Here is a 13061-nt window from a genome sequence, read left to right as displayed (position 1 = left end):
TAATCAATGCTTTTACAGTGCCCTTGGCAATTTTTTTTTTCAGTTATCTCTTGAAAGATAGCCCTTTTCTTGATTGGTCTTCTTCTTTTGGACTTTTTCTTTTTGGCCTGTGATTAACAGATCTGTGCTCAGCCAATTGGCCACTGCCCCTTGCCCAGAAACAAAGACACCCTCACTGCTTCAGTGACCACTTTCTATGGAAGGGCTCCAGGCCCCACGTACCAAAATATCTCATTTCCTACTCTCCCCACTCTAAGCCCTCTCTTCCCATCAAGTTCCTTAAACAAGCCATACCCATTCCCAGTTCTAAGCCTCTTTCACAACACATCTTAATTTGTGAAATATAAACCAGTGCTCAGGGTCTGAGTAATAAACATCAGGAACTTATAGAAAGGAGAAAAGAAATAGCTCTGAAGGTCAAGAGCACATATACCTCTGGTAAACCCCCAAGGCTGAGGGTTTAAAACAGTTGTCAGCTGGCAGGAAGCAGTGCTGCCCTGCCATCTTTTCTGACTGCCCTGTGCCCAAGCGGGGAGGCTGATGCCCTGGTTTTTCTGGTTGTTAGATATTCTAAGCCTCACTCCTGTTTGTGAGAATGCACTTACAAAAACTTACAAAGGGAATGAGTCTTAAACATTACACGATGTTTGTCAAGTGCCAAGAATAAATCACATTAAACAGACCTGTACTTTTTTTTTCATTTCATTTTTTAAAAATATTTTTTAAATTTTACTGGAGTATATTTGATTTACCATGTTTTGTTAGTTTCAGGTGTACAGCATAGTGATTCAGTTAGATATATACATATATTCATTCCTTTTCAGATACTTTTCCCATATAGGTTATTACAGAATACTAAGTAGAGTTCCCTGTGCTGTACAGTATGACCTGTAGAATACTGTACTTAATGGTATTTCAAAAGTAAAAGCACATAAATGTAATCTGGATATAAAACTTATCAAATGGCTCCCCCATGGAGAGTAACAGCAGATGCAGGAGGTTTTTAGTGAGATGTTTTAGAATTCTGGCATGCACCCTGTCCAGTTTATTGGTTATTCACAATTCAAGCGAGGAAAATGTTGACCTGAAAATCAAATTTCTAGACAAAGCAAAGCTGAGAAAGATCTCTAACTGACTGAATGAAAGCCTGTGGATAAGATCTCACCTGGATAAATAATGGGACAATGGCAATAAGACAAAATTCAGAAGAAACACATAAAAATCCTGGGATCCAAAATCTGGATTGTGGAGTGCTTAAAAGGAATCTTTGGCCTAACAGCAGGAGGGCTGAGGAGATAAAAAGTCCTTAGCTAATGATAAACTCAAGTTATTAGTGTGAGCTGGCTGCCAGAAATTAGTTTGGGCTATAGTGAGAAAAGAACAGGGCTACACCCTTTCTACTCAGCAACCAATGGCCAGAAAGAATCAAAGCTCAGCGTGTCCAGGGAAGGCCAACCAGACTGGAGATCATGTGCTCATCAGTTTTGTTATAGGGAGAGGTTAACGTATCAAGCATCATTGGTATAAACAACATTTGTATTATAAACAACAATTACTTGTAAGATAATCTCCAACCCTATGATTTATGTTGACTATGGTGTGCATGTAAACTAAACCACATTTCAAGAGCAGTTTCAAGCCACACATCCTCCATGAAGCAAATCATGACAAAAACAGACCATGTCTTCCAAGGTGCCTACCTCCACTATTAGACCATTTGGAGCTCAGTTACAGAGTCTTATTTGCTCCCCCAAATCATATTTGAAATAGTCCATTTCCCAACCGTATCATAAGCAACCTGGGACCATGGCCAACCTCAGTCTACTCGGTACCCAGGGAGCCACTGAAATTTAACTTGTTGACTCATCACTTTTTTCCCATATAGCACAAAATCAACGTTTTTACAGTTATCAACAACTCCTTGTGATGGAATGAAAGACACAGTAACAGCTTCCTTGGGAATTCTTGTTTCCCCTCTGCCCTCTTGATATATCAAAGTTCCTTATTTTGCATTTAAAACTTCTCAACTTCCTAATGAAGACAATGGTTATAGAAACTGAAACCCATTCTTGCTGCTTTTGCGGAAAATAAAATACACCGTCTTCCCTTTTGCCTTAGCACATATCAATAGACGGCTCTGAGAAAGTGGAAATCCCAGGAGAAAGATATTGAAGGAAAAAAAAAGTCAAAATTTGAAATTCTCTAGAGTCTAGAGTAATAATAGCAAAGTCTTACACTCTGGAGAAGCAGGGCTTTGTCTTCTCTTCACTGCATTTTGGGAAGATTGCAGTCCTGTAACAATCGGATTCCTTGAGGACACTGTCTTGAGTAAAGTAGATTGGCCTTGCCTAAGGATTGGCAATATGAAAACAATGAAAGAAAGGAAAAGGAAAAAGTTTCTTCTTGCAGCTACCTTTATGATATGTGCTCATCTTTGGGGAAAAACTGGAAGAGGGGATAAAGGGGAAAGTGTGCACACATTTGTTTTTAAATTAAAGTCATTAGCATTCATATCAAGCTTGAAAATATGAAATCATAATTGCTTCACTAGTCTTACTTAGACTGCTTTAGGCCAAAGATCTAAAACATGGCAGGTTACTAGAAGGAAGATGTGGAATTCAACTTGGCAGCCTTATCCGAGACAAAGTAGAAACATTTAAAATGCACAAACTCATTGCCCTACTCAAGCTTAGCATTTAATGAAGTAATAGGTCTGGCCAAAAAGCATCCGATGTGACATTACACTATCCAGCTAAAAATTAAAATTATTTCGAGGCACAGTTAAGGAAACACAGATGCACAAATGGCTCTCAATATCCTATATTGGTTACTGGCCAGACATTCATTTAATTAACTAATTGAGAAGAATCAGAGCTCAAAAATATTTACACTTTTTTCCAGGGCTCTGACATGTGTAGTCTAAAAATAATCGAGTCTGATTTTCCCAGTATCTCCATAACTTCCTTCTGTCAAACCTCAGTCAATTCAATTCAGTTCATCATGGTTTTTTGCTTAGTTTAGTTTTTGGATTGGTAGACTATGTGCCTAGTCTAAACACTTTGTAGAAACTTACTGATGCACATTATATATGTAAAATTCATCGCAGTTTTGAGGAAAACATATATCCAACCAGGGACCCTAATAATAAACCTTCAGATTAGTGGGTGTGGGAACAATTAATATATGAAGTCAACCACTTCACCCCCCTTGAAGCACTCTACTGTGAGCAACATTGGACTAGGGTTAGGAGCTCTGGGGTATAACAACCAACCCTGACATACCAAGCAGTCATGGGGAAATTTACAAACAGAATGTGAGTCCTTGAGGACAGGGATCATGTCTCATTTTTTGCTGCATCCCTAGGATCTAGATTAATCTATAGAAAGAGCTGGAGAAACTGTTTGCCAGACGGATGAATTAATGTATATCCTATACAGATACACCAGAGTCTGGGCTGCAGCTGCACAAAGGCCCCTGGCTGAGGAGGGAAATGGGTACTGAAACTCAGGGCTGCCTCTGCCCAGAGACAAAGAGATCTTCTGATTTTCCCAGAGCCTAAGACGGACAATCCAGGGTCCTGACCAAAGAGACCTCTACAACTGCTAAAATCCAGGAGCTCATGAAAAACCACCGGCAGCTGCAAGACAGACTTGAGGACACCCTCAACCCCCCACAACAATCGCAGTGACCGGGGACCATGCCATATGGCAAAGGGTGCCAGACTCCCAGACTCCAGAATCAACACTTAGAGTCATAGGCGTTGCTCTCCAAAGCCTCTGTCATCGCCCCTAGCACACTGCTAGCTTCAGGAGACACCCTCCCCTGCATCTCCCAGAACAAGTGGAGAAGGGTAAAAACCTGGATTTGCCTCTCCTCCATGACCCAGGCTGCCCAGAGGATAGCCTCATCTGAAGAAGCAACCCACTTTCCACAAGGTAGATATCCAAATCACACGTGTGAACAAGCTTATAAGTAGGGAGAATACTTATGATAATAACTAATTTGAGCAAATTTGAGGACTTTTACCTGCCAGGCACTATACTAAAGGGTTCATGTGCATTATTGCATTTACTCCTCCCGACCACAGTATGAAGAAGGTCCTATGATCCTCTCTTGACAGATGGGCAAATTAAGCTTTAAAAGGTTAAAAACCACACACAAGGTCACACAGATGCTAAGTGTCAGGACCACGACTACATAATGCCCACCCCAATCTCAGCTATAATCTTCAATGGCTTTAAGGTATTAGAGTACATAATATTCTTCTGGCTTTCACAAGGAGTAATAAAGTGATGTTCTGATTTTAAGAAAAATTACTTGTGTCATTTTAGCCAGATTTTACTGTTATTAGTGTGTCTGGTATTTCAAAGTACATCTGGCACAACATGTACTTTGTGAATTACAGGAACATAAATGAATCACACCGTAACATCATTCTCTCTCATTTGTATGGGAATTCAAAATTACCATTTCATATGTTTCCTTCTACAAAGCGTGTAGTTATGCATTTATCTTTGCATTATAAATGTAATACATATGTATTAAAAAATAGAGAAAACAAAGAAAAGCAGGAAAGAAAATATCTATCATGCTACCTCCCAAATGCAATTGTTAACATTTTGGGAAACATGCAATTTTGAGCTCTAAAATATAATTTGATTACTCATATAAACATGATTCCCCTTACAAAACCCATAATTAAGAAAGAATCAGAATTTTTTTTTCAAGTGTTGAAAAGACAAATGAATATTTTTTACATAATTCCCACATGGAAGCCAAAAAAAATTTGTTTAGGCCTCATGAAAAGGAAAATACAATTTTCTTGAAATAAAAAGACCTGTTATTTCATTATTTCTCATTCACAGTAACGTCCATCTTCAGTGAACATTCAAGAACATTGTTATAGGAATTTTAGGAATGAATGCTATATTTCTCAGGAGACTAATTCCTTAAAGGATGCTACTCTACATTGATTTAAACTCTGGGCACAGATGCTCTAATCTGTTGTTCTTTACATGTTCCAAGATGGTCTCAAATGGTGCTTTTCACCAAGAAAAAGAAAAATATGTGAAGAGCAAAATGAAATAAGACTAAGACTTTACAATCACACCTTCCCAGCTCTCTCTTACTGCAGGTTTTTCTGATAAGCTACCAACTTAGTGAGTTGGTGGTGGGCTGGAATGAGAAACCAGGTTTCCCATTTCCTGGTCCATAGCCTTCTTGGAAATAATGAGGGTGTCTATTTATTTAGTACTTCATATATAAATAGTATTCTACCATACCGTTACTCATAGAGTAGAACAGAAATGACACATAACTTAGGTTGTGGGTACTTCCTTGCTCACACTCCACACTGACATGCTTGCTGCCACTAAATATATAGGAGTTTGAATAACGTTCCATGTGCCTCCACATCCCATCAAGAGCTCTGAATCTCACCTTTACTTTTCACCTCTGCTCCCTCCTCATTCCAAAGGGACCTAAGTAGGAAATGCCTAGACCATTCTAGCTAAGACAGTTACCGTGGCATCACTGCTCCCCACAGTGCATCTTTCATTCTCTCTCATTTCAAACCTTAGTCCAGAGGTGCTGTTTAACAAGTGATTTGAACAGGGAATGAAAAGCGAAGGAACTGTGAAAGGATGGAAAGACAAACTGCCCGAGGGAAGGGGGAGTTTCTACAGGGAGGTAACGGAGTTGCCTGCATTCTCAGGATCATGGGTGTTTCTCTTCTCTGCAGTGCCTCTCTCTGGGATAACCCCTCCACTTCTTGATAAGATACAAATTCAAATCATACTCATCTGCCGATGGAGACTTAGGTTGCTTCCATGTCTTGGCTATTGTAAATAGTGCTGCTATGAACATTGGGGTGCATGTATCAATGGATAAAGAAGATGTGGTATATATACACAATGGAGTATTACTCAGCCATAAAAAAAGAATGTGATAATGCCATTTGCAGCAACATGGACGGCCCTAGAGATTATCATACTAAGTGAAGTAAGATAGCAAAAGACAAATATCATATGATATCACTTATATATGAAATCTAAAAAAAGTGATACAAGTGAACTTATTTTACAAAACAGAAATAGGCCCACAGACATAGAAAACAAACTTATGACTACCAAAGGGGAAGAGGGGGGAGGGATAAATTAGGAGCTTGGGATTAACAGATTCACACTACTATATATAAAATAAACAACAAGGATTTACTGTATAGCACAGGAACTATACTCAATATCTTGTAATAACCTATAATGGAAAAGAACCTAAAAAAGAACATATACATAACTGAATCACTGTGTTGTACAACTGAAAGTAACACAACATTATAAATCAACTGTATTTCAAGAGATTTCTTTTTTTAATTCATATTCAATCCTTTCTAAAGATTGCTTCAGGACATTATGTTAAATGGGAATCAAAAATGGTTTGAGAAGAAACAAAGTGACACATCATGCCATGCTTGCTGATTTTTCTAAATTTAAATCAAAACCATTTTTGCCTTATACATTTGTTCACTTAAAAATATGTACAAAATGTTATTTTTATATAATATATTAAAGGGATTTTTCCATTTAAAAAAGAAAACTGCCAATTGGCTATTAATAGACTTACTAAACCGCACATAGCAACTTCTCTGAATCCCCCTGAGATAGCCAAGCACTGGGTAGGCACTTCAGTGCTATGTGATGATTGGCTGAACACTTACAAAGAATGTTCCTCCCTGCCTTATCTTTAATATTCTATCTAATTCTGGGTACTGGTACGTGCCTAGACATGCCCTCGAGGTGGAATCAAACTCTCCCTTCCTAATAAAGTAGGAAAATATATATACAGCAAGGTTTAGCATTTCTAAAAGTATGTAATTCAATAAGTTGTTTCAATCATTGAATCACATGTGGATTTGAAAGTTAACATAAAAATATAAGACATATATTCTGAGTGTTCGTTTTTATTTACCTAATAAAAAGCTAAAAGACTAAATTTCTGAAAAATATATTTAGAAGAATTTCCTATAAAGCTCAAACTTCACTAGAACTTCTTTTCACTTTGAATTTAAAAAGAAAATATTGTTGGTCCTTAATCTTTTCTTCTTGACACCAATAACTGTAAAATCAAACAGTTAACAGGTAACATAACACTGCAGTCATGGCTATATTGACCTAGATCAAAACAAGACAAGTCAAAACAAAAATTAAACAGTGAATCAAACACAAGCAACTGGCAGGATTCCCAGAAGGTCATCAAACTTGGACTTGAGAAACTTCTCAATGTTTCCTGAAACTCAAAGATATCTCTGAGTTTTTCATTAGTAAAAGCCAAAATGCTAAAGAAACAGCAGAGGAAAAACTTAATTGAATCCTTAGAAATGGTAAACCTAGTGGAAAAAAAATCATCCTTTTCACAATTGATAGCTACAGGTTTATTTTCTTACAAGGTGACCATATTGGTGTCAGTGGTTTTTCATTTAGAAAAGCTTTTCAATTAATAACCCTGAAATCAAACTGGGTCAAGGGAGACAGGCAGGTCCATAGCATTCCCAGGATACCCTATCTTGGATTATGTGCTTCTGTCACGTTACCTGTTTTCAGAAGACAAGGTAGTTGAATGAAAAATGTACAGAGTAGAACACAGGAAACCTGTTGTCATCTGGTGCCACCACTGACTATTCCTGAGCCCTTAGCCAAGAATGAGGTCTCCAAGACCCTGTTTCCTCATTTAGATTAAGCAAATTCTAATATCCCTAAAAATTCTATCAGTATACGGGAATTCCAGGTATACAGTTAATGTGTACTGTTACACAGCCTCTCTTTTTCAAAGCACATGATTACTACTTTCACAATAAATTAACCCAACTAATTAACTTTTTCATCAGTTTGAGGATCAACATGCTAGAACACTGATCTCCGGTAATTCCAGTGTTCAGTCCAGTTTGGGAACTCGTGGAGTGAAGCAGTGATTCTCAAAGTGTGGTCTCAAGCCAGCAGCAGCAGCATTTGGGAAGCTTTAGAATGTTGTTCAAAAGCTTGTATTATTTTCTGAGAAACTTGAAGGACTTCACTTATTCAGAATCAAATTCTCCCACTAGCTAAAACAGAAAAAGCATCAAATGAACATAACCTAAATTAGGACTGCCTTTTCGGGATCCAATTTTCAGAGGTGAAAAGAGAAAAGAGAGCTTCAGCTTAAACCATTTATTAACGTCCAAGGTGAAAGAATAGCAAATTCCTATTAAGCTTTGGCTGTGAGCCAGGCACTGTTGGTAGAATGTTAGAGACATTTACTCATTGACTCCTCATGATAATCCCACTGATGTAGGTACCATTACCCCGATTTTACTAATGAGGAAACAGAAGTAAAGAAAGGTTATGCAACTCGTCCGGGTTCAAACAACTAGTAAGTGACAGAGTCAGGATTCAAGGCTTAGCATTTTGGATTGAGAGTGAGTGTCCTTAACCATGAGATGGAGAAAGTTCGAGAACTCAGCCTCCATGGTTAATTCTCTTTGTGTGAGACTGGATCACTTGCCAGAAATAAATATTTCAACTTGTTTCCCACACGAATGTTAATGAATCAAACTAAAGAATTACCACTGCATGCTGAGAAATATAATCCAAAGATAATAAATACAAAATAAAAACATATAGCCCTTTCCTGTGATTTGTTTTTACTCACAAGACTTTCCAGATTGGTCTTAGTGGTAAAACCATCAACTTTGGAACAAATGGGGCCCTCAAAATAAATGCACTGAAATGAAGGCCATCAAGACCTTTCCAAGTGAGCCAAATTATGGAAAACAAATGCAATTAGCTAACTACTTTTTGATTATCTCTGCCCCAGGATTTGTGGCTGCAAGTGGAGAATCACAAAATTATTGTGGGGCATTGCAGTAGTGATCATTCCTAATTGGCCACTCACTGGGCTGCCACAACTTGTCGCTGAATTGCGACATCACAGATGCTCAGCTCTTCAGTTAAATTATCCAGGATACATAATTTGATTACTAAGCCTTTGAATTGGCTTCCACACGCCTTTATTTTTTCCATCAAGAGAGGTGCCTCTGATCTTCCCTTTTCATGGCCAGAGGCACTCCTCATTTCATACATAGTGAGCCTAAGAGAAAACCCTACATACATTAAATTGTAATTACATTTAATTTAATAACCTTACATTCTTATTATATTGAATTTAATAATATTACATTGTAATTTTAAAAGTGTCCTAATGAAGATCTGATTTCCTGAATGGAGGAGTTACTAAGATGTTTATATGCTGAAACTTGCATTATGTTTAGTCTTCTAGAAGTCACAGAGGATTGGAAACTGCAATGGTACAACCTCTTACATTTAAAGAAGGGAGATGAGTCCTAAAAAGGCACCCTAAGTTAGAAATACTAATTCAATTTATAACTGAAATTAAAGGTGAATCAAGACTCATTTCAAAGTACAGAACTATTTGGCATCTTTTTTGGAATTAATACCCACACATTTTTTTTTACTAGAACTATTTGGTCCTAAGAGGATCATCCAGATCAGTTCCAATCAAACTGCTTTTTCTGTATGTGGTTTTGAAGCATTTTGAAATTATTGCATTTAAGGAGGAAAAGGACACTTGAACTACCTCACCAACACTTTTTGCCAGTTTTGTCCTTGATGTGCCCTCAATTTGCTTTCTTTTACATTATCTTGAACAAACCTTGATGTAACTGAATAAGGTTTCATTTCTTTCTCCCTCTCAGGTACCTAGGAAACACCAGATAGTACTTCTAAACTGGTTCTCTTGGGGGATACAGCATGCCATGCCTACCATTTGAATTTTCTTTTATAATGAATGATACTTAAAATCTGGAGAGCCAGGTTTTAAGACTATTTAAATCTGAATGTGATTAGATTATAAATTCCACCAGATGGTAAGATCCTTTACCACAGACAATGAGTAGATACATAACTGGGCTGTTGACTTGAAGATAATCTACTAAAATTTTTTTTCTAGAAAGTTCTATATAAAACATGTAATAAAATTAGGAAGATAATTGAAGGACATCCATATGTTCACATTCTAGTAAGAAGGAAAAATTGTAAATTCTAAGGGTGAGGTTGGTATGTAAATATGTGTAGATAAAAAATGTGACCATGTTATCAACACAGTTTTCATTCCAAAGTGTTTGGGGATTAGGTTTTTGTTTTGTTTTTAGTTTGTGTGTGTGTGTGTGTGTGCACATTTTGAGCTAATAAATATTTCATTGACTATGCTGGAAGCATTATTTCCTTTAACTCTGACAACATGAGAATTAAGAAGTATACATTGTACTACTGCAGTCCCCATTTTACAGATGAGGAAAGTGAGACTCACAGAGTTATGCCACTGCCCCAGAGTGCAGAGAGGCAGGAGAGTAGGTCTTGAACCTACAGTTTGGGCCTCAGATCCAGGCTCCTAGTCCCCACCACTACCTATATTTCCCCCCAGCATCTAAACACAAGCTTAGGACCTGTCCCTTAAAGGTTTCTCTACCTCATTAAAAATTGGCATGGAAAATAAATGTTCTCTGCACAGGAAGTCTCTGTACACTGAGCAGTGTTCACCCAGCACACATGTTCTAGGACCACAGTCATGCCTATTCTAGCTTTTTTATCCAACGTCAGATTTTTGAATCCATTTAAGCCTATTTGCAAAGTCATTCTATTTCTGTAATAATGACTTAAGAACAGCTGGAATTTTTTTTTCACCGAAATTTTGAAATCTCAGATCTCTGTTAAAAGAAAAAAAGGAGCCATTCAGAGAGTCCAGAGACCTGCAATGCTGAATTCCCTTTCACTCTGGAGGATTGGCATGAATCCCTGAAACCTCCAATTGCTTTTTTAAAAAATACTTTATATGAGCTTTGTAGCATGCACTGATGACAGGGGTGATGGGGAGCATCGAAGCAGGGGCCAAACATTCATGTTATTACAGCCAGGAGATTCTTAGGTACATTTCTTCTTTGGCTTCAACTCTAAAAAAAAAGAAAAGAAAAAGTTCTCTACGACAAAAAATTGCTCGAGATGATGGCTAAGTCTCTGCCCTTTATAGGATCCTCCAAAGTCCATGGTATTTGTTTTTTTTTAATATGGGCAAAACCCTACTGATGAACACCTAAGATTTTCTGAAAAGGGATCTGTTCCCTCCTCCCTCTACAGGGGAATTCAAAGGTGTCTGCCCTTCCCTGCGCTGAGATCCAGCCCAGAGTTCTCAAAAGTGAGCAAGTGCTAGCATCACCTGGATGGTCCACGAAAACACAAAGGGCTGGGTCCCTACCTCCAGAGTTTCAGATTCAGGAGGTCTAGGCCTCCTTGGAGAGCCCCAGATTTTGCATTTCTAAAAGTTCCCAGCTGCCGCTGCCGCTGCTGTCCAGAAGCCCCCCCCACCCCTTCCTTGGAGAACCACGGCTCTCACTCACTGGTTCCCAAACTACTCCACCTAGCAATCACCTGGGAAGTTTTGAGCCCCACTCCTGGAGATTCTGATTTAATTGATCAGGGTGCTGCCGCAGCACCAGACTTTTTTAAGCTCCCCTGAGTGAGCTTCCTGGGCAGCAGCCTCAAAGAGCCTCGGGGGCACCGCGCACAGCCCACCGCCCCGTGCGCTCGCGCCCCACGTGTGGACACCAGAGCCCCTTCCAGAAAGACCGACCGAGGACCAGAGGGGTGAGCTTAGGGGCGTAAATCACCGCGCATTATTCATTCCCAGAGGCCAAACACTCCAAACAGAAATCAGAACCCAGAGAGGCTCCCAAGATTATATGACCACCCAGTAACCTTGCCAGACAAATCCTGCGTCCCAGCCTCCAGCCTGGGCGCGGATTCTACCTCGCAGTTCACCCACCGCCTCCGCGTGCGCGGGAAGAAACTGCACCCTCGGGAGTGCAAACTGGAAACTGCAGCCGCGAGAGGACCAGCCTGAAGTCCCCTGTTTGTCATTCGGGCGAGGACACTGGAGGAGGAGGTGCTACCTTACCTGGCGCGCGTCCCTTGTCAGGGGTGCCGTCGCAGCCGCTGCGCGCTCCGCGTGGGCCCGGGGTGTCCCGGGAGTGAACGGTCGCGGCCCGGACACGACCTGGGCTAGAGCAGATCAGCAGCCCTCCCGGAGCACGGAGCCTGTCTGCCCGCGGCGGCCGGTGCAGCGCGCGAGGGACACTCCCGGCCCCTGGAGGCGGAGCCCGAGATAAGGTTCGCGCCCCCACCCGCCCCCTTTCCGAAGGCAGCGGCCAGAGGGTGGGTTTTGGATCTGGATTCTCAGTGCAAGCTCCTAGGGAACCCTGGTAGAAGTCAGCTCAGTTCTCCTCCCGCTAGGACTGGGGAGAGGCGGGCTGAGGCACTCCGGGGAAGGAGGAGAGGTCAAGGCCACTCAGAGGTGGAAAGAACGAGGGCGACGGGAGGCAGGACCTGAGAGCAGCACCTGCGTGGATCCAAGGAGGCCCCCTGCCCGGCCTCTGGACTCCAGGGTCAGTCACTTGGTCCGCCCAGCAGCTGACTGGTGGACCTGCCTTTGACCTAAGCTGCCGGAAAACCTGAGGCGAAGTTCATGTTAAAATAGGCAGTTACCTTCGAGGACTCAGGAGTGACAGGGAAGGTCTGGAATAAGGTGACCGATAAGGGGATGCTCTGCGCTCTGCCCCTTTTAGTCCATCGCTCACAGAGCAGCCAGAAAGTTCTTTAACAATCATGCGCTTAGACCCGCCGCCCTCCCCTCCCCGCTAACGTGCTCTGGCCCCAGCTGGCTCTCACCCGTCACTCGCCCCACTTCTCACGCAGCTCCGCCCCACCCCCCATGGGACTTTCTGCCCTTTCTTATCCACAGCAGTGAGTTCTAGTCTCACTTGCTATTCCTTCTGCCTCCAAAACTCTGTCCCAGACCTTATTACAGGTGCCTGCTTCTCTTCATTCATGTCTCAAATGCCCCTTCCAGAGAGTTCTTCCTGCCCCGCTCCAGACGGAGCCACTCACAACCATTCCCATCCCCTCACCCCACTTTATTTTCAACAGATCGCTATCTGAAATTTTACTAACAAGTCATTC

At 40.8% G+C, this 13061-nt stretch overlaps 1 protein-coding gene across 1 annotated transcript in view; it reads right to left on the bottom strand.

The window, feature by feature from the left end:
• COL21A1 (collagen type XXI alpha 1 chain) overlaps window positions 1-12130 on the bottom strand; it is a 189890-nt gene extending 177760 nt beyond the window's left edge. The window contains exon 1 of the mRNA XM_081245126.1: window positions 12001-12130. The gene's annotated coding sequence lies outside the window, so the exon portion shown is untranslated. The remainder of the gene's footprint in view (window positions 1-12000) is intronic.
• Window positions 12131-13061: the final 931 nt, after the last annotated feature.

Source organism: Mesoplodon bidens (assembly GCF_964165515.1).
Source record: "Mesoplodon bidens genome assembly, chromosome: 10".
In the NCBI taxonomy this organism is placed as follows: domain Eukaryota; kingdom Metazoa; phylum Chordata; class Mammalia; order Artiodactyla; family Ziphiidae; genus Mesoplodon; species Mesoplodon bidens.
The sequence above is the reverse complement of the archived record's forward strand: the minus strand, read 5'-3'. Positions and strand labels throughout refer to the sequence as shown.